Source organism: Thermobia domestica, chromosome 17, assembly GCF_964235325.1.
Source record: "Thermobia domestica chromosome 17, izTheDome1.hap1.1, whole genome shotgun sequence".
NCBI lineage: Eukaryota > Metazoa > Arthropoda > Insecta > Zygentoma > Lepismatidae > Thermobia > Thermobia domestica.
This window is the reverse complement of record NC_137470.1, coordinates 43447508-43470847: the sequence shown is the minus strand read 5'-3', so window position 1 is coordinate 43470847 and position 23340 is coordinate 43447508. Positions and strand designations below refer to the sequence as shown.

The following is a 23340-nucleotide window of genomic DNA, read 5'->3' as shown; positions in this document are numbered from 1 at the left end:
TCCATTTTCTACTGTCGCTGACTGTATGTCATTTATATTTTGTATTCGTATTTTTTGCGAAATCAATTTTAATATTGCCCTCCCATCTGTGGCTAGTTCTTTCTAATCATTTTCCATCCAAAATTCATTTTGGGTACGCGACATGGCTATCTACTTCTTATATATAGTTATCCATTTCCTATTCCTTTCCATATATTTCAGAAGAACATACATGATTTTTTAAGCTTGAAATTCCTCGACGAGAGATTTTTAAGTGAATAATAAAAGGCCATGCTTTTAGTTTACATTTATTTTTTCCTGGATTTGATTTTGCTGTGTTCGTACATATTTCAAACCACTTCGTATTCCAACAGCGTCTATATATTATTATTTGATTAATGTTTATCATTTGATGCAGTGCTACATTGCTCACATCTGCTGCTTGTGGTCTCTCCACCAGATTAACTTAGTGCTACAGTGTTTACTTATGGTACATGAGGTCTCTCCACCATGCTGATTCACTGGTAGAGTACTTCCTTGTACTACTTGAGACTTGGTCATTTAATCTTCAGCATGCTGACTCAGTGATAGTGATATCTTGTGCTACTTGAGACTTTCTCATTTAATTTCCACAGCGGTCACTCAATGTATTTGATTCCCTCTGGGGTGTTCTTACTCATTAAATTTTAACATTAAATTCCACTTGATTTATCTTTCATCATCAATAATTTTTCTTAATCAGTTTATTGCTAACCTAATTAAACTAAGTAACTCTATTGCTTATAGAACCCTGAGGTTCAATGCCGCCTTCACAAAAGTTCTCCACTGACTTATATCTTTAGTCAACTGGATCTACTTTGTACTTTGTATGCGAGATCCATCTTAATATTGTCCTCCCATCTCCGCTTAGGTCTTCTCTTTTACTGGTTAAAATTTTCAAACCGTTTTCGTTCTAGCTACATGACCTACCCAACGGAATCCCCTAGACTTGATGATCCTAACAATACTAACTACATAATTCATCGTTATGAAGTTTCCCTATTTTCCTTCCTCTTCGGTGAAAATATACGTCCCAGAACTTGCTAACCTTCTCGGTATAATTGTTTAACTAGTACTACAGTGACCCGCGTAGCGTAGTTGCTAACGCTCACGCTTTCGGTGCAAGCAATCCCAGTTTCGATTCCAGGTGGAGGCACTCGGTCGAAAAAGTGTAACAGCATTTTCAGACCGGCCATCTTTAATGAGGTTTTCTGGGTTCTTCTCATTTACACCAGGCAAATGCCAGGGTGGTGCCTAACTTTTAGGTACCCAATCCTGCACTTTCCATGGATAGTGTGCTCACCGAGGGACGTCATCCCTCAAACGTGACGGGCTCAATGGCCATAATATACCGAGAGCCCAAAAATCTAAACCCTACATCCTAACTAGTACTACTGATATCAACTGTTACTTCTCATCCAAACTATGTTATATCTGTATTATACATTTGCGCAATATTATACACCCTCACAAGCTGCCAAAATTATGAAATCACTGAAAGTACTGATAATATCTCAACCTTTTTGTTCTGCACTGATCAGATTTATCACTTTTATCATTAAAAGATTCTAGTTTGTTTCAAAAATCCTAGTTCTTCTTTACACCCACATTTCTTCAAATGAATAAATTCTCTTATTGAAAGGCCGTTATTTTTTTTTTTTTTTTTTTTTTTACAAAAAATGTAATAATTTAAGTAATTTACTCACTGATCACAAATTTGCTTTGGATTATCATACGTTTTGATTGAAGACAATATTTTAAAAACCGAAATATATTTAGCGTAACGACAAACACGTGATCAAGGCACTGTGTTATCCTACCTCTATAAAAATTATGACTCACAAGCTATAGCTCACGAGGGTAAGTAAAGATGAAACTCAAATTCATTTCAACGGTCTTAGGATTTCCTTATGAAAGTTCAAACATATTCTATAACGATGAATGAGTCGAAGCCAGAGAATATAATTTTTTGCTGTTCGAACACAAACACATACATATAAGGAACGAAAATATTTTATTTAATTATTAAAGAGAGAGAAAAAAGCATGACATCAGATATTCAAGTGCATGGCCAACATGATTCGATTTCAGTTTCTGCTAATTAAACACTATGTTCGTCCAACACAATAACAAAAGAAAAAAAGTTTTTTTTTGAAAACGAAAGGGTAACATAAGGAATTTTTCTAATAACAGCACAAGTGTGAAAGGACACCATGTGATCTGCATATTTCGAGTTCAACTATCTATATCCGTCACTTGCAATTAACAGGGATCTGTGAAACCCTGTCAGAATTTTTGCTGATATAAGAACAATACGACGGAAACAAAAGAACATATTTATTGCATGCTATATTTTTACTAAAAGAAAAAGCAATGTTGAATACGATTCAAAGAAAAGATTACCCTCAAATCTAGAAATCATGTAAAAAGCGTTACAGAGTTGCTCCTACTACCAGTACCCCTTTTCATTTTTCTTGAAAAGTACCAGACATTCCAATACAATAGCTCTCTTCCTAAAACCAGCTCATAGAGGGGTGCAGGAGAAAATGAGGAGTTATTCAACTCACAAAGCTTTCAGCTAAACTTGTTTTTTTCAAACTCACAATGACCTTCACCCTTAATGTTATGAATGTTAATCACTTCTGAATCAAAACAAAGTATCTTTTCGTTAGGAGCAATAAGTAAACAAACAATATTTTTCATTTAATTTAATTAAATGTTTACAGTTTTACGTAATATGGACGGACATCACCAATTTCATCATTTGTTTTTCTTTTCCTTTTAAAGGACATCCATTTTAGCTGAAAATTCTAAGTGAATAATGTAAATCACATTTTCCTTTCCTCATTTCGTTAACTAAGCATTTAACGTACATTGCGAAAAATGTTTCCTATAAATCAGGTCTCATATGCTTACAAATCAAAATAATAATAATAAAATTTCTTCATATCAATATTTGACAAAGATAAATCCGACTTGAACCTGCGGTCAGGTTCGAATCCTATGTAATGCTGGAGGTACATGTCTCATATAGCTTGGCTGTTATCATTAGATTCTAAGAGGAATCAAAGTTCTGTAAAAAGAAACAATCACCTATTCAATATAATTGTTCACTGCATTCTTCCCATGTCACCGTCTTATTCTTCTGTGTATGTTGATAGCTTCTATTAAGAATTTGAAACTATTTAACTTCACTTTCTGTTTACAAACTGAAAAATAAAAAATATTTTCTTCCACTTATTCTTAATGTGTCGGATAGTCTATTTCCAAGGTACGTTTTAAGTGGTTCGGATCTGAGGTTAATCTGTAGGTGCATGTCTCAAATAGCCTTATTTAAGTGATTCGGATCTCAGGTTAAACTGTAGGTGCATGACTCAAATAGTCTTATTGCCAAAAAAAAAAAAAAAACAAGTCACAATTTAAGTGATTGAAATGACATGTTAAGCTGTACGTGCATGTCACATATAGCTTTGAAGTTGTTAAAAACCGGTTTTTCCCTTCAAGAATGATTCCTTTTTCAACACCATCAAGTAACCAATTTACCTTTCTTTTCTTTTTTACATATACTATTCAAAAAGAGGGATCACATTTTCTTGAAATAAAACACCAAATTTTAACTACAGCTATAATTAGATTTTTTCTTTTATTTTATAACTATTTACGCTGATTTTCTTTCTTTTTCTCTGCTTTTGTACAGTCTTTTTTAATTTTAATTTTTCAAGTGCTTCAACCCTTTTCATTCCTATTATTATATTAATTTTTGCTTATTCTAAGGGGATCGGTTCCCATATTGCTTCTTCTTCTTCCTCCATTCTTATTCTCCTTTCTTCTTCTTCCTTTCTTTCCTTTTTTGCGGGTTCACAAAGTGTAACATTGGGAAACGGTACTTCTCCTTTTCTTCTGTTTCAATATCGATTAATATACAATCTAATTTATGGAATGAGTCGATAATTTCAAATGCAGATGACGGTTTCGATCCATCCATTCTGCAAAGAAACAAAGATATAAAATTATCAATAATTGGAACATGCAATCCAATACAATCTAACTTAAGTATCCTTATGGCTAACCAATTATCTCAAAAGAGGTAAATCCTATGTTAATTACCCCTAAATCAAAACTAAACATTTTCCCAATGGTACAGCTGTAATACTATTAATTTTTGATCTTTTAAGCAAGCATCATTTTCAATAAATTATAACTTAAAGAACAGGCTTCAGTTCTACAAAATTAAAAGTCTAAGTAATTTAAATTTTATGTATCAGTCTTGTAATATAAAACTACTTTACGCCTAACCGATTCATGTACAGGCCGTTGCCTTCAAATACCTCGAGTCTCATTCCCCAAGTGACTTTGGGATAGGATAGGCTTCATTCACCTATCTCCATACCTCAACAGAATGATAAACTCAACTGATCAATTTTTGTCGGTACGATCAAACTATTTCGTTACGAAAAACATCGATTTTCCATATGACACAGGTTATTTTCAAGTGTTTTATCATAGCTTAAAACATACAGATAATAAAAGAATTTCACCAAATTCAGATGATTTCTACCTAGTTGATACTATCCTTCAGATTAGACAATCCAACAGTACACTGAAGTATAATGGGTTCCCTACCATGTAGGGATTATACATTTTTTTTTCCTTTTCAGATTTTGTCCTCCCCGAAAGATGTCATCCCTCAAATTGTAAAGGGACACAATAAGTTTAGATGTCAGAACTCTAAATCCTAAATATAATTTTTTAAATCTAATTTCAGTATTCCTTTTTACACTTACATTTATTGATATATTCACTTTTTACGTCACATTTCTTTTACTGTGAAATCATTCGATCGAAAAAGTGTAAAAGCTTTTTCAGACCAAGCAATATGTGTGAAGATTCCCTTTCATTGAATTGTGTGCACGTCAAGAGACGTAACGTGTTAACATAATCTTAGATGGCAAAATCTCAGGAAATCTAAATTGGAAAATCCTTTCTTCTGTAGAGTGATCCAATAACTATCTAAATTTCTGACTACATTCCTAATCCAATAATAATATGAATAAGGGGGAAGGTGTTTCAGTGGTAAAAGGTTTCGCCTCCGATGCGGGGGTTCCCTCATTTATGTTAACATTTCTAATAAGAAACATAACAGTTTGGATGTTCCACAAGCACAGTGCTTCTACATGTTCTCGGAGGGATTATTCCCACTTGCATTCTAATTTGATCTAGTATGACCATTATAATCGTGGGACGTAAAACTAAAGATTTCATTTTTTCCCAATAACATTACTAAAAGTTTGAATAATAATAATTCTACTATAAATTACGTATGAATAATACATAAAGCAAACAAAATAAGGTTACGATATCAAATTATAGAGCTAAAAGCAAAGCAGATCTATGCTTAGCAAACACTTCTAATTATTTAGAAAAGATCAAAATATTGTTCTTAAAAATTTCTTAAGATTATGCCATCTACTAAATTAAGGTAATGAATAACTTCTTACTCAACAATCAAATTGAATCATTCTGTCAATACAGGGAAAAACTCCAACAGGAAGACCAAATGTAGAAAAATTCGCATCAACATGATTCAATCGATTAGTCTATCATAAATGATTCTTTACTCTTTCCGTTAAATTCACTGAATTGTTCCTATTTATTTATTTTTTGTTCGAACAACCTAATGACCAAATACAGGGTTTAACTTGGATTCGACCATCTACCAGTTCACGAAATAATAAGATAAAGATTTCCTTCATTCATTCACAACATATAAATGCTCAAATGGTAGCCAACATATAAACACCACTTTGTATCTTTCCCCGAATAGTATGGTCACCAAAAATCAATATCCGTCAAAAGTAACAAGTTAAATAATTCTAATTCCACACTATAATAATTCAAAACTCAATCTTAACCCTCTGTAAAACAATAAATTTCGTAGTTTCTTCGTGACTTGTCGGTTGGCGTGCAAACCTGCGTTCGATTTCCGGTGGAATCTCATGTGCTTCGGATCACATGTTAATTAGGTCCCCGTCTCATATAGCTTAGCTGATGCACACGAACAGGAAAGCAGTTTTTTAATAACCGGTTAATGTACGTGCCTTTAGCAAAGAAACCTGAACAGTTCCCGACAAAAACTTAAATTCCACTTTAGGTCTAGGTCTCATATAGCCTAGCTGCGGAAAGGGATCCTAACTTATCTCGATAAATTTTATAAGTTCTTCCAAAGTTAGTATATAAAACATGGTTCAATAATACAACATTTGTCCTCACGATCGCTACAAATATAAAATAACCATCTATCTAATACGTAAAAGCTCGGCATTTACTTCAGTTCTTAGCTAAAAACTGTATTTGGTTTCTACTGTTTATCTTTTCCTAATCCTTGTTTTCAATTGAAACCAAATTAACTAAATGAGTTGTTTATCTATATATTGTAGACATAGTTAATAATCAAGTAATATTAATTTCAAATAGTTTCATTCTGTGCTCTTGCAAGAAAAATAAGAAATATATTATTTTTTTCTTACCTGTTGATTCTCAACGGAAACAGTAGTCACAAATGTTGGTAGTGAAGTAATCCAAATATTGTGTACCACAATGTAAAGAAACAAAATATTTAATTGAATTTTAAAATGTGTATAAAACAGGCAATGTACGAAGTGGAGGCAGTTTGAATATTCTTTAGGATTCATAATCCAATGGAAAATTTAGAGTGCCTTGACTTCTACAATGCAAATGACCGGCTATGACTTCTAGAACTAGGAAGACTCAGAAAGAATGTGCAAGAATGTTGACATGACGGAAAAATCATATAAAAACTACCGGATTCTCTTCCGGGTAGGAGAAGTTCTATTTTGACGTCGAAACTCTGCGAGTCAAATTATTCATAATTAGTTTTTGTCACTCCGTCATTCTGTCCATCAGAGGTTCTGCTCGTCATCGTTACCAAAAGTAAGTGATTATGCATTGTCTTCTCTAGTCTTTAAGTCATACCAGTCCACATCATGCTCTGTAGTTATTCAGTCATTCAAGATCAGTTCATTAAATTCTTATTTTAAATTATTTCTGTGTTGTCGAATTTTATCTTTGAAATTCTACTCCCATGTTTCTAATTCTGAGCTACGCTATCTACGCCCCCAAGACTTGCATTAGTTTAAATTACTTCTTGGAGGAACTGGGTGGATGTTAAGGCCATTCAGTAGTTTTCAGGTATGAGAATTGTTTGGGGTTCGCGACCCAGACAAGAGGTCTCCGTTCGACATGCCTCCAGAAGTTTCAAACTGCCTTTTACGTCACAAAACCGGTCACGTTTAAGGTAGATTGCAAACCTATTTTTAAGGTTTTAGCATGGTGGAGTGCGCGGTCTTTTGGATAGTGCTACAAGCTATTTTGTATGTTGAAATTCACTGTTCAAATTGATTTCGGTATCGTAATGTTTCACCAAGCGCGGGAGTGTGCAATCATATTTCAAAGTGTATTTAAACGTTTTAGAATTTAAGTGCTAAGGTTGTATTTAAGGTGGTTTAGGAATTTAAGGTTATATTACATAGAGTACAATGTTATATTAGTTATTTAAGTTAAGATGTTATTTTTCTTGCCTTATTTTGCTCATGCCCATTGATGAGTTAACAGAATTGTTAGATGACATACATTTACATGTAGTGAAATTAAAGAAAAAGTCAGCGCAAACGCAAACAAGATTTCCACATAAATATAATACTAGGCTAAACAGCAAAATGAATCAAGGAACGAATACAGAAACTCCGGCAAACAATTCGGTTAAGGTTGAGATTGCTCGAGATTTGTTGCCTATTCCGAGGTTCGATGTCAAAAGTGGTGATGATATACGTTTATTTATGGAAGAATATGATGATGTATGTAGGATCAATGGTTGGGACGAAACTAAGAAAAAGGAAATGTTACCTTTAGCATTTACAGGGCAATTTAGAAAAAGATTACGGGTATTTTTGCAGAGACAAAGTGAAGAGCCACAATCTTATGACAATTTAAAGACACTTATTTTTAAGGAATTTGGTAGATCTACACTAGGTTTAGACATAGAAGATCAATTGCGAGAAAGAGTACAAAAACCTGATGAACCAGTTACGAACTTTGTGTATGACATGCTTTTGCTGATTCAGAGATTTGATGACAAGTTGTCAGAGGAAAAGGTGATTGCTCTTATAGCCTCTGCATTACAACCTTATTATTTAGAGCGCATTGGAGTATATGAATTTACAACTGTAGAAGAAATGTTAGATGTTTTAGTTAAGCTTGAGAAAAATAAAGCTCGTGTACAGAGAAGGGAAAAACGCGAACGTAATACATCCATTACGAAACAATCTTGGAAGTCCGTACTTCCAAAGTTGAAAACTTCATTAACAGCAGATTCTTCCGAGGTTGAGTCTGATAGTGAAGTAGATGTGAAAGCGCTGAACAATCAGGAAAAAAGGAAGAAAAAGAAAACGTTAGTTAAACAGGAGGCTAGTGAACCGAAAGTGCAGAGTCAATCAAGTAATCAGGCACAAAGTCCAGTTAGCTCCGATCAATTGCAGTCGTTAGAGGAAAGGTTAGAGAAATTAACTTTACAGATTAGTCAGCAACAATCTGATCAGAATAACAGTAATAGTAGTAATAAAAACAATGGTAATAAAAACAGACAGAATTTTCAAGGAAAAGGGAATAACTTTTTCAGACAAAATAGAGGAAATCAGAATCATAACTCTAGTCAAAGAGGAAATTTTAGAGGTCGATTGCGTGGTAACTATAAGAATTTTAGAGGCCAGTCGAGAAATCAATTTTATCCTAGAGGTAATTTTCATAATTACCAGTTTCAAACACCTATGTTTGGTAGTAATTATCAACATTATCCGACTCAGGCACAAACACATCCCATTTGTTCTGTTTGTGGTCATGGATTTCACACAGAGGATACATGTTTGTTGCGGAAACAGTCTTTAAACGCGTAATGTCTGTAAATGTGGGAGATACATTTACAGATAACGCAGTATTCGGGAAAAAGGGTCATGTTGTAAAATCCTCCATTACCACTCAAAACAATATGATTTTAATGCCAATACTGATAGAAGATAAGAATGCTCACGCTGTGTTAGATTCTGCTTAAAAATATCAATAATTAGAGAAGATTTTGTTTCACCAAAGGCTAAGATTTTGAATATTGATACACGCAAAAAAGGAATTACTCAAAATTCTCTTTTGATAAATAAAATAGCAATTGTTCGTTTTAAGATTAATGGGAAAACATTTCATCATGCTTTTCGCGTGTTAAACAATTTTTCCCAAGACATGTTGTTAGGGAATGATTTTTTTATATCCCAGAGAGCACAAATAGACTTGAATAGAAATGTTTTGTTGCTACGTAGATTTGGAAAACCTCCTAGGTTTGCTATAAGTGATAACAGGGATATTTCAAAGGAATTATCACCACAGGCTAATAATTTAGTTTGTAATAGTATGAACCCTGCGTTTGTTTTGGTTAATGATGTTACTATTCCGCCTCGAACGAAACAATTTGTTGAAGTAAAATAAGCGAATTCAAAGACAGGAAAAGAATGGTTACTTGAACCAAACAAATCGTTACAAGACAAGACAGGAATTTTGATTCCTAGGACAGTTTTATCTCCCAAACAACACTTTGTACAGGTTATTAATCCTTTTGTGTCTTCAATTTCGTTAGCGAAAAATGAGATTTTAGGGTATGCCGAAGATTTAGCATATTTAAGTGATTTTCAATGTTTCAATGTACAGTCAGAGGATGTAGATTCAGAGCAGTTGTTGAAAGATCAGAAATTGTTTGATAGTACAAAACTAGATGTTGGTACAGAGGTTAAACCTGAGATTAGAGAACAATTGATTGATTTATGCTATAGATATGCCGAAGTTTTCGCTTGGTCAGAGGATTCTATAGGGAGAATTAAGAATTATGAGCATGTAATAGAGTTAAAAACACAGGTTCCTTTCTATAGAAGACAGTATCCTATTCCTGCGGCCCTTAGACCACAAATTAGAGAACAAATCAATCTTCTTTTAGACCAAAAAGTTATTGAATATAGTGAAAGCCCATATAACTCGCCCGTATTGTTTGTAAAGAAGAAAAATGGAGATTTACGTCTATGTTTGGACTCGCGTCTCCTTAACTCTCACGCAGTGTTACAATCCGTCTCTTTACCACCAATACATGATATTTTATCTACTATAGGAGGAAGACTGTACTATTGTTCGTTAGATATCAAGAATGCATTTCATTGTGTTCCTTTGGCAGAACAATCTAGACCTTATACAGCTTTTAATTTGCCTCAAATCGGGTCATTTCGTTATCGTTCGATTCCTCAAGGTTTCTTAAATTCTCCAGCAATATTTAGTAGAATTATGTCCATGTGTTTAGCGAACGTTTATCCTGAACATGTGATGTGTTATATGGATGACGTCCTGATTTCAACGAATTCTCAGGAGCAGATGATTGAGATTTTAGAAAAAGTGTTTCAAAGATTACGTAATGTAGGTCTGAAGCTTTCTGTTGAGAAATGTAAGTTTATCCACGATAAAGTAATAGCGTTAGGACATGAATTATCCAGGTTTGGTTACAAAATTTCGGACAAGATCATTAATTCAATCAAAACATTTCAGACACCTACATCAACTAAAAAATTAAAATCATTTTTGGGACTTACGAATTATGTTAGGAAATTCGTCAAGGACTATGCAGAAATAGTGGACCCTCTTCAAAAACTGACGAGAAAAAATGTGAAATTTCATTGGACAGACGAACACCAGAGAAGTTTTGATAGACTAAAATCAGAATTGATGAAGACACCCATATTGAAGCCGTACGACGCGAAGAAACCTCTGGCTTTGTACACAGATGCTTCCCGAAAATCTGTGAGTGGAATTTTGATGCAACGCGATGAAGATAAGAAGTGGTATCCAATAGCCTACTACAGCAGGAATTTGCGAGACAGTGAGAAGAATTTGGACATTTATTCTTTAGAGTTACTCGCAGTGCTAAGTGCATTCAAAGCGCTTAGAGTATTTTTAATTGGTCGAGAGTTCAAATTGCTTTGTGACAATAGGTCAATTACCTACTTGAAAAATACTCCTAACCTACCATCGAAGCTAGCGAGATGGCAACTACAGGTAGCAGAATATCAGTATATTCCTATTCATGTTAAGTCTTCAGACAATGTGGCAGATGTACTTTCCAGGGAAACAAATAATCAACCAACAAAAGAGGACTTTGATGTTGAAGACCTGAATACATTCATTTCATTCAAGGAGAACGTTGATGTCGGCAAACTTCTGAGGGAGGACTCTTTTTGCGGTCCAATCATCCGAGTTTTGGAAGGAGAAAAACCGAAGGACGCGAAGACGGAAAGACAATCGTACTACTTTGAGATCAAGGACGGACGCCTTTTTCGTAAACAAAAACATCCTGGAGGAATGAATTATTTATTATGTATTCCTTCTTCTTTAAGAGACTATGTTTTTGACTGTGTCCATTGTTCTAATCTAGGAGGGGGACATCTAAGTTTTTCAAAAACGTATTCAGCCGCAGTTAAGAAAGTTTACATGCCAGCCTTAAAGCAGTACATACAGAAACGTTGTCAGCAGTGTATATCTTGTCAGGTGAACAAACGACGATCTGGTCGAACACCTCTACATCCACAAACCTATCCAGCATACTCTGCTATGAGTACAATAGTGATTGACGAGTGCGGGCCTTTTCCCTTATCGGCTACACACAGACATAAATACATTTTAACAATGGTGGATGCTTCTACAAGATATTTGGTGACTAAAAGTCTTCCTGACATTACGGCAGAAACGATAACTAATGCCATTTATGAGGAAATAATTCTCAAGTTTGGTATTCCTCAATTAATTTACTTAGATAGATTGACATCCCACAAATCGAAGATCATGGAAGAAATGGCAGAACGATTCAACATCAAGTTGAAGTTTGCGAATACAGCTAGTAGCTATACCATTGGATTAGCTGAGAAATTTAACGACAAAATACAAACATGCCATCGGCATTTTGCAAACAAGAAATCAAATGACTGGGACACGGCTTTGGCAAATATAACATTTTGTATTATTACCCACAAACATGAAGGTACCCGTTTTCCGCCTTTTTATCTTCTTTTCGGATTTGAAGCGAGAACGATGTTGGATGCGAAGTTAGATCTTCCATGCAAGTTCGTGGAGAACGAAGTCCGAATCAAGAATGTACAGGATGCGAGGGAGATTGCAGCGAAAAATCTTTCTAAGAGATTTGAGTCGCAGAAACAATACTTTCAGAGAAAGTACTCCGATCAAAAATTTCATTTAGGACAGAAAGTCCTAATCCAAGATGTTAACCCGCAGAAAGGAGTTCCGGCTTGCTTTGGAAACAAATTCAGAACGCAAGGGACAATTGTTGAAAAATTGAATGAAAATTCGTACTGAATCCGCTATCGAAATTTGAAAAATGAAGAAGTCGAGGATTCATTTGACATTAGAAGACTACGTCCGTTTTACGAAGATTCCAATTGGCAAATGGGAACGTTAGTGTAAAAAAAAGAGTTTATGAAATATAACATTATTTAGTATAGGTATTAACTGGCGGTGGACTATCTTATTATTTTGCGTTTTGATATGCTTCAGCGAATTCTCGACGCTGAACCTCAACCAAGTCCAGACAATCGACGGAAGTTGACATAGAAATATGTTAACATTTTCTAAATTTCAATATCAAAACGTAATTTAATAATCTTCAATTGTGTCGTTTTCTATTCTATCCTTTTGGGTTAGATTAGGAATTATGAATTTTTCTTATACACTTAGAGAAACGAATCAACATTAGAGAAAAAAAAATGATCCTGTAAAGTAAACATTAGATTAGAGAACATCCTATAAATAAATTTTAAATCTGAGATTTCATTTTCAACAAGGCGCTTAGTGGAAATTTTTATTCATTTCAGATGAATTGGATTTCCATGACTCTGATTCTTGTATGGTCCATGAGTAGCTACTGTGAGCTAAATCTTGACCCTCAGCAACAAATTACTTTAGCAGAACTAGGCATTGCTATTTCGCAAGCAGGCTTTGCAGTTCATGATGCAGAGAACATCTATACTACACTTCGGATTCATTTGGATATTAATTTCACGTTACCACACAATGATAGTTGTACAGATTGGACTCAATTCAAGCAAGAATTATTGGAACATGAAAGAGAATTTTTTGCAGAAATCAAAGACGTTATACCATGTGCTTTCCAATTTTCGAACAATTCAGTTCATTGTGTACCTAAACATCGTAATCGGAGATCAATTGTATCTTGGATACTTGGTCTTACATCTTTAGGTCTTTCAGGTTATAATTTTTATCAAACCAGTCAATTAAAGGCATCTGTAAATGCGTTACAGGAACATGATCATTTGTTAAAAACTGAAGTTCAAAATCTCAAGAAAGCTTTTAATCATGAAGTTAAAATTGTACAGAATGTAGCCTTAACAGTCAAACACACTATGCTGAAAATGAAATCACACATAGAAGAAGGATTTTGTAAAGTAGTTAGCATAGAAACCTATTTGCTTGCAATGTTTACGTACTATCAATCACAGCAAAGGATTATGAAAATGGTATCCAATATTCTTCAAAATAGAGTGACTCACGAAATATTAAATTCAAAGCAAGTTTTAAGTTTAGTTAAAAACCATGCAATTTTAAAAGATACTTTGTATGTCCATGATATAGGTTTATTTTATTCAATTTCATCTGTATTTTTGGTTAACTTCAATTTTGAAACACTGAATGTTGATTTAGTTTTGAAAACACCAGTAGTAACACCAAACAAAATTTCAAAATTGTTTCAAGTTTCCAATTTGGGAATGTTACATTCTGATAAGCTTGTGAAATATAATATTCCAGAACAGGTATATGAAAGCGACAACAAATTCATATAAATCAATAAGTTGTTATGTAAATGGCATTCATTTTTATTCTTATGCGAGACGTCTAGTTTACGAGTCACTTCTCCATCGAAATGTTTAACGAACATGGTTTTCAATAAATCATTTACTAATTGCGAAGTTCAAACTATTCCACATAAGCTTGAGTATAGTCATCTTTATAATCCTGCAGGATTATTAGTTAATTCTTTAATACCAGGACACATTACAAAAAGAACATCTCATAATGTTCTTCATACTGAACCATTAGTCTATGGTAACAACAAAACACAATTCATTTTGTATGAAAACTTTGAAAACATCTTTATAAAACACACTGTATTGCCCTCAAGGCAAACTATTAATGTGGTCAACACGAATGTTGTTTTGACAATAAATATCTCAGCTCCACATTTAAATGTAACGTATGCAATTAAATCTTTAGATCAAATCAGTGCTGAATTAGAATCACTCAAACTCAATGAAAATAGTTTGCATATGCTACATTTTGACAACTTGCATAGCATTTTTTCAATTGTAATCCCGATTATGTTAGTTTTGTTTCTTGCTCTATTGTTGTATTTATTTTTTAAATTGCAAAAACTAGAGAAAAATTACGCTAACTCACATGCAAACAATCTTGAAGGTAGTAATCATTGAACTACTTACCGAACTATGTGTATTTATTTTATCCTTATCAATATATTTATGTATTTAAGTTTATTATGTATATCAGTAACAGCATACATACCTGGAAAATATATTTAAAAAAAAGAAAAGAGAAACAAAATATTAGTTTTCTTTTTACTTAAATACTTCCAAATATTAGTAGAAATAAGTTAGTATTGTAAGTTAATAGAGATAGTTCATAGGAATGTGGGCATTGTACCTTGTATGAACCACAAGTACACTTCCCCACCTCATTCCAAAGTTCAATATTGATTTTGAGAATTTTTTTAAAGTTTTCTCTAAATAATTTAAGATAGAATGACTATGGTAATAATTCATAGATGTATTTAGTTTTTATTTGAATTAACTCAATTCATGATCTAAGGCTACCAAGGTGTGAGACGTCATGCTAAATTTGTTAGTCTTATTTTCATGCAATCATGTTAAGAGTATGTTATTTTTGGTCTGCGTATTAAAGCGCAGGGAACATTTAGATTTTATTGGAATATTTTACTAAGAATATACAATATTAATAGTAAGACTAGTGTATTGAGGCACGAGATTCAACCTCTCTCCCTATTTTACAGGCTTGAGACTGTTCAGGACTTACACTATCCTGAGCTAGGTTAAGATTGAATAACGTACCTTTTGTTTATGATGTTTATAGAAACTTATAGTTGATCTCTAAGGTTCAGACAGACGGAGAGAACACGAAAGAAAGTAGTTGAGAAATAGGAAATAAGTTTTATTATTGCTTGTAGTTGTTGTAGATATTATGTTATTTTATTTTGTTATGGCCAAAATATTTAGTAGTCCCTTCACTCTCTTTCTTTTACAGAGAATGGACAGACAAATTATTTTTATCATCGAAGCCACGACATTAGTTTGTATAATTATTGCAGTTATATTATTTATAAGACTGTTGTTCAAATATGATTGCACCTTCTCGAAATGTTGTATGCAAAACTTGGCAACACCGCAACCTACTGGCCCTCACGCACCTCATTATGTTTCTAATCTGTCATTCGAGTCACGTGACAATCAATTTGTAATTGCATCTACGTCAAATTCATTACATTTATATGACGATGTTAATATTTCTATTCCTAGTAATTATGTTTCTAATATTCCTCTATCCAGTAATAACTTTACTTCAATTTCTTTGAATAAAACACGTTTAGCCGTTTGCGATATGCAAATGACTATTATCTAAAACAGAGCATTCCTTTACCCTATATATCCTTCCTAGGCAATGCAGGTCACGAATTTTTTTTAACAACTAAAAGCAACATGACTGATTGATTAGAGGATAATTTCTACAAGATAATTATAGCAGGACTAGTTATGAAAAGAAGTGAGGATGGAAAAAGAAAAGGGAAACAGTGGTTTTAGTTTTGATGCACAACACCTCTGAACTGTAATTGAATTCACGACATTTTTTTCACTTTTGTTCACAATCCACTAGAACTTTAAAAAAAACACACACACACAAAGGACCCATCACTATATTATGTTGGAAGCACAATGAACACAATAAAATAAGAAACACCGAAAAAAAAACTATTATTTTAACAAACTTTGTACTATTAACTCACTTCACACACAGACAAATAAAGACAAGATGCATTCAGCACCAGCTCTGTAGCATCTTACGGGGGGATTATACTAATCAGTGTCGTTCTACGCATCTCCAGTTTCCCCCCCTGCTTCCGCTGTCATTGAATACTACTACGCTGCATTTCAGCTATCAACTGTGAATATTCAAGAGTGTTGCTAACTCTAAATATCCTAGAGTTACTGAGTGAAGTGATTCAATTTATTTTTTTTTCGTATTATTTATACATACTTAGTGATGAAATAAGTGAGTGAGTGTATGTTCCTAAAGAATATATTTATAGTGTTGTGTGCAAGCGCTTATTCCAGTGATTATATACTTCTTAAGTTGTGTATATCCACATACTTTGAGTGATTAAAACTTGGTGGATTTAAATACAGTTGGCAACGCGCTGTGAACATTCTTGAGAACTTGGTCTCTGAGCCAACAACAAAGAATGGTTGTTTGTTCCCACAGACATAAAGTGATAAGTCGACAGAAAAATAATCTGTTATCTAACATGACTTCATACCATCTTTGCTTATTCTACGTTCCTGAACTGTTATGTGTCTGCTTTTAACAGACTTTAACTAACAATATTGCAAAGACTTATTAACCATTACAATAAAATATTATTTTTATATATACAGGATAATCCAATGTGGACAATATTTCAGAACATTTTTTAAAATTTCAATGAAGCATTATTTTTCTTTTATTCATTTTGATGTTCATTTTATACATCATGTATTACGTATAGGATACTTTATATAACATATAGGGTGTTTCATAATTTATGAGTCAATATTTTAAGAAGACTTGATTATTATTACTTTTATCATTTTATGTAACTTTTTGGTTTTGGTTTAACTTTTTATTTTTTTTCACGTTTTTGTTTCAACCACCAAAGAAACAAAATATTTAATTAAAGCACAGGGAATATTGTGTACCACAATGTAAAGAAACAAAATATTTAATTGAATTTTAAAATGTGTATAAAACAGGCAATGTACGAAGTGGAGGCAGTTTGAATATTCTTTAGGATTCATAATCCAATGGAAAATTTAGAGTGCCTTGACTTCTACAATGCAAATGACCGGCTATGACTTCTAGAACTAGGAAGACTCAGAAAGAATGTGCAAGAATGTTGACATGACGGAAAAATCATATAAATACTACCTGATTCTCTTCCGGGTAGGAGAAGTTCTATTTTGACGTCGAAACTCTGCGAGTCAAATTATTCATAATTAGTTTTTGTCACTCCGTCATTCTGTCCATCAGAGGTTCTGCTCGTCATCGTTACCAAAAGTAAGTGATTATGCATTGTCTTCTCTAGTCTTTAAGTCATACCAGTCCACATCATGCTCTGTAGTTATTCAGTCATTCAAGATCAGTTCATTAAATTCTTATTTTAAATTATTTCTGTGTTGTCGAATTTTATCTTTGAAATTCTACTCCCATGTTTCTAATTCTGAGCTACGCTATCTACGCCCCCAAGACTTGCATTAGTTTAAATTACTTCTTGGAGGAACTGGGTGGATGTTAAGGCCATTCAGTAGTTTTCAGGTATGAGAATTGTTTGGGGTTCGCGACCCAGACAAGAGGTCTCCGTTCGACATGCCTCCAGAAGTTTCTAACTGCCTTTTACGTCACAAAACCGGTCACGTTTAAAGTAGATTGCAAACCTATTTTTAAGGTTTTAGCACAAAAAAGAAAACATTTTATTATACTTGAATGTATATACTACAATAAAAATCACCAAATTCTACAAAAAATATTCATTGCTTAGAAAAAACAAACGAATAGCAATCTCAATAATTTCATATTTAGTACAAAATTAATCTTTTCTGATCTCAATTATTTTTTCTGAAAATGAAAAAAATTCATTTCAATGGATTATGCTTTTAGTTTAAGGAAATAAGAAAATATGTTATTTTCCTCAAAATTCTAGGTCTCTAGGACGCTATAACTACATCGCATAAGACAACTTGGAAGCATTCGGCAAAATATATGCGCTATGAAACAAAAAGAAGTTTGTGATTTCCAAATGGATTCACCCGATCAACTAGAATTACTCTTACAAGATTTTATTATAATAATAATATAAATTAGTCTCAGGATCGTTTCCTAATAATGTTTCACATCTTGTAATCAGTTAAAGAAAATGAACTTCTATTTGCATATATATTTAAGAAAAGTCAATTTACCTTCAAATATAAGGGCAGATGAAGCAAGGTAGTCACAGCGTTCAAAACGATCACTAAAGTGTATACTTTAAATTCAAGAAACGAAATGAAAGTGTTCTCCATAATCCAGTTTTTATATTAATCAGAAAACCACGCCAACTTTCTCAGTGAAACTCCTTAAAATAAAAAAGGATCCTCTAAAAAATAGATAACTCCGATTTACAGAAAAAAAATGTTGCCTATAGGTAGTTGTAATATCCATCCTCTTTTTTAAAGACACACTGTAAACCCATTCTTCTCTGGAATTCTATAGGATTGGTTGACACACAAGCCATAATTCCCAACCCCTCATAACAACAGCAGCAACCAGCGCAATCAAGAATTTCTAAAACGTACAATGGACTTCTTAACGAAAAAACTTCTTTCTTGTTACTCCAACATCGAAAGAACGCGTCCTTTGCAGTGCCTTATTAACACCCATAGAGTCCAGCAGTGGATTTTTTATACAATTTGTGAGTATATTTTTCTCTTTATATAATTCGTATACATGCAACTAGACTTGTTCAAAAGTACTTACCTATATTCCATGAGGGTGATAGTTCGATCCCCAAGCAAGTATTTAACATTTTCATGACAAACAAAGTATTGCATCTACCGTACAGCCATCATTTCCTCCCCTTACTTATTCCTGCAGTCATCATTCACTTCCTTTACATTTTATGAATAAATAAAACCTAGTCTACAGGTAATAATTAAAGATTTCATTTCATTTACCAAATGTTTGCAAAACTTTACTCTACCCAGTTTTAGGGAACTCTGTAATACTGTATTCATCTCCAATGTTTAAGGATTTCCATGGTTATTCCTCAACCATGTCAGTTTCTGATTGACAGCATCCCGTTTGCCTTTGATGCATGCTGTTCTGCGTTCAAAACTCACATAATGCGCACATATTACAGCAACTTTAGATTATATCAAAACAAAATAGAAGTATATGTTTTAGAAGTAAACGTTTGTACTCAATTTTCTACCTTCCAAAATAAGATAGACGTTACAGTTTATTTGTATTCACAACTAACGTTTTGTACTATGATACTATTGTTTGGAAGTGCACCTGGTATTCTTGGATGCTTGTCGTGGCTGCAATTACGTGGCATGGTTTCAAATTTTTGAAATGGGTAAAGGCAGTTTAAGAGTTTTGGTGCATCGAGCAAAAGAAACATATAATTTTCACATAAATAGGTGGAATTCGCGAAGTTTAAATTAATTTGATAAATAGCAAGAATTTCACTGGTCTTGTGTCAGTTTGAAAATTCTCTTCAGCGTGTGTTTAGAGGGGCCAAAAAATAATTTAGAAAGGGCTGTGCCTCCTCTGTCCCTCCCTGGCTACGGGCCTGGAAGCACTTTTTGACCATTTTCTCTCTCTGGCAGATATTTTTACAAAAATAAAATAAAATAAAAATAAACATATGCTTTTAAAAAGTCTTAAAAATACACGTGTTTAAAACAAAATGTTTAAAATGTATATACAATTTCTTTTAAACAAAATCAATTGTTTAAAGCAAGTTTTAATCATTTGTTTTAAGCAAAACAACCCTGGTAACTAGCGACATCTCACCAAAGATGGCGTCCCCGCAGCGACGATCCGCGGTGGCTCCTCTTCCGTTTTGAAAATTATACCACCACCGGGAGAGGCGATGAAACGCCAATGAACCACAAAATTATTCACGAAAAATATGTTAAATCGCCTATATGTGTGATTTGTTTACATTAAGGAGAGTCTAAAACCACTTTAAAAAAGTATCAAAAAGGACCCAGGAGGGTGCTCGGAACTACAAACTTATGATTAGGGTCTACTAGGCGGGTGTTCGTCTGACTTCGCCACGGAGGCGATGACGAAGACGTCGCTTGTAAAGAGATAAATCGTTGAGATCTTTTTAATTTGGTCAATCAGAGTGCTTCTTTAAGCATGTATATTAGACTATAACTGTTTGGGATGAGATAAAATGCGTTCGCTATGTAATTTTATAACAAAATGACACGTGTCTATTTACTTTATTTCATAATTCTTCCATACTCATTTTCTAATGTTTGACGACAGTTGCCATCTAAATTCATACAATTATCGCACTTATCTCAAGATTTTTCACTTCATGGCGTTGTGGCAGTTGTTTATCTTGACCCCCGGAGCTCACTTTAGGAACAATTTGTCAGGAAAACAATAATATAGAATAATAACCGCATGCACATGACTGGCGATAGTTCGTGTTGGTCCCTTCGCGATTCTCCGCGACGAATAGAAGGAGCGCGGAACAAAACTAAGTTCTCGCTGCTACGCGGTGGTAATTTCCCGACTCGAGATATTTATTTCAACTCGACAAAACTATGCCACCAGTGGGACACTAGCGGCAATCCTTCGGCGCGTCGCTATATGGACGATCGACATTTAGTCGCAAGTGGTTCACTAGGTGTTGGCGGCGTTTACGGCATGGGGTACGTGCTCGCTATGCCTTACTGATTTTTTTCTATGGCGCTAAAGGCTAAATCCGAAAATTGTTAATTTCTTCCGATTCCAGAAGTAGTACTCCCCCTCTTGGCGCGAATGAGCCACCGTGACGTCATAGGTCGAAGCTCAATGCCCTTGGCCCGGGGTCAATAACCTAGGGGTACTTAGGACCACCCCCTCTAGATTTTGGCAGGGGTACCTTGGCCCACCCCCTAAAATTTGGTAGGGATACATAGGACCACCCCCTTAAAATTTTGGAAATTGCCAAATCTAAAAATTGGGTATGGTAGCCTAGAACCATAGTATGTACTTCTATTAGTATTGGGGATCTATCTCGTTCCCTTTCATGGGTAAAAAATTGCCAAAAGTTAAATTTCGGGTGTTTTTGACCTGATTTATCTCTTTGATGAGGTGTTATTACACTATATAGTTATATGGGCGCATACAGGGGTCTATTCCCATTCATAAGATATGGATACATTGATACACCACTTTAAATTTTTGGGAGGGGTACCTTGGGCCACCCAATAAATTTTGGAAATTGCCCAATTTAAACATTTGGTATAATAGTATAGGACCCTAATATAGATCACTATAAATTTGGGTGGTCCACCTCGTTCCCTTTTAGGGGTACAAAATTGCCAAACTATAAACGTAAGCAATACGTTGTACCACGTGTTTGGTTTTTCATCTAATTTATCCCATTGGATGAGGTCCTATTGCCTTATATGCTTATGTGGTCATGCATAGGTGTACATTCCCTATCATAAAACATAGGTACACTGAAGCACCTCTTTAAAATTTTGGGAGCGGTACATTGGCCCACCCCTTAAATTTTGGAAATTGCCCAATCTAAACATTTGGTATTATAATATAGATTATTTAAATTTGGGTGGTCCACCACGTTCCCTTTTCGGGGTACAAAATTGCCAAATTTGCAAAAAATTGCCAAAATTGGGCCTAAAACCAAACACATGGTGGTACAAAATTGCCAAATTTTAGTACCACCACGTGTCTGGTTTTAGGCCCAATTTATCGCCTTTGATGAGGTCCTATTACCTTATATGGTTATATGTAAATATACACGGGTTCATATTCTATCACAAGACATGGGTATATTGATTCACCCCTTTAAATATTTATTAATGGGGTACCTTAGCCCACCCCTTAAATTTTGTAAATTCTCCAATTTAAGCATTCGGTATTATAGTACAGTACCTCACTATGTATCACGATAAGCACGGATGGTCCACCTCGTTCCCTTTCGTTAGTAAAGAACTACCAAACATCAAATTTCGGAGGTTATTGACCCATTTTATTTCATTTGATGAGGTCTTATTACCTTATATGATTATATGGGAATGTATAGGGGTCTATTCTATTTCTTAAGATGAGATAGATACATTGGTGCATCCGCTGAAAAATATGAGGGAATACATTTACCCCACCTTAAATTTTGGAAATTGCCAAACGTAAACATTTAATATAGTACTATAAGACCCTAATATGTATTAGTATAAATTTGGGTGGTCCATTTTTTGTTTCCATTTATGGATAAAAAATGTTAAAAATTGAAATTTCGGAGGTTTTGACCCCCTTTGATGCGGTTTTATTACCTTATATGAATATATGAATGTGTTCAGGGGTTTATTTTATCTTATAAGGCATGAGAACATCGATGTTTCATCTTAAAAATTGGTAGAGGTACATTGGCTCACCCTTAAAGTTAGGAAATTGCCCAATTTGGTATAATAATATAGGTTCTTATAAATTTCTTTCCCTTTCATGGGTAAAAATTAACAGAAATTAGTATGACCACGTGTTCGATTATTCCCTTGATAAGGACTTAGCACGTTATATGTGTATGTACAGAGGTTTATTACATTTATATTTTTAGGTTCCCTTCTAAATTTTGTTGGGGTACATAGACCATTCCTTAAATTTGGGAATTGTCAAATAACAAAATTCGGTAAACGTTTTCTAGGACCCTTTAAAAAATGTTGGTGTCCCTCTTATGGCCAAATATTCAAATTTCGAAGGTAATTCACCTATTTTATCTTTTTTGATACGGCTTTATCATTGAATGAGTACAGGATTTATTACCTTTTTCATAAGACGCAGGTGTATTTTTGTACCAATCTCGAATTTTGGGAGGGGTACATTTCTTATTGTTAAATCAATAATTGGTAGTTGTTCTTATAATTGGGTGGTATCTCATTCTTTGGGTAAATCATTGTCAAATGTTAGTATGATCACGGGCTCAGTTATTGACCTATGATGGGATAAGAAGTCCAGGACATCGGTACACTGAAACATTGTAGGATAATTTGAGAATTGTAAAAATGAAATTTCGTCATTAGTTTTGATTTATTCCCGCTTATAGACCAAATATAAACGTAAGCAATATGATGTACC

At 34.0% G+C, this 23340-nt stretch overlaps 1 long non-coding RNA gene across 2 annotated transcripts in view; it reads right to left on the bottom strand.

Annotated features, from left to right (window-relative positions):
- Positions 1-3516: 3516 nt before the first annotated feature.
- Positions 3517-23340, bottom strand: part of LOC145674464 (uncharacterized) — a 107078-nt gene continuing 87254 nt past the window's right edge. The window contains exons 1-3 of one of the 2 annotated variants that reach the window (XR_014128945.1): positions 16235-16348; positions 14640-14721; positions 3517-4004 (exon numbers count right to left, since the gene is read on the bottom strand). This is a non-coding gene — a long non-coding RNA (uncharacterized LOC145674464). Of the gene's footprint in view, positions 4005-14639; positions 14722-16234; positions 16349-23340 lie in introns of those variants that run through there. The other variant, XR_014128946.1, reaches the window with a different exon arrangement.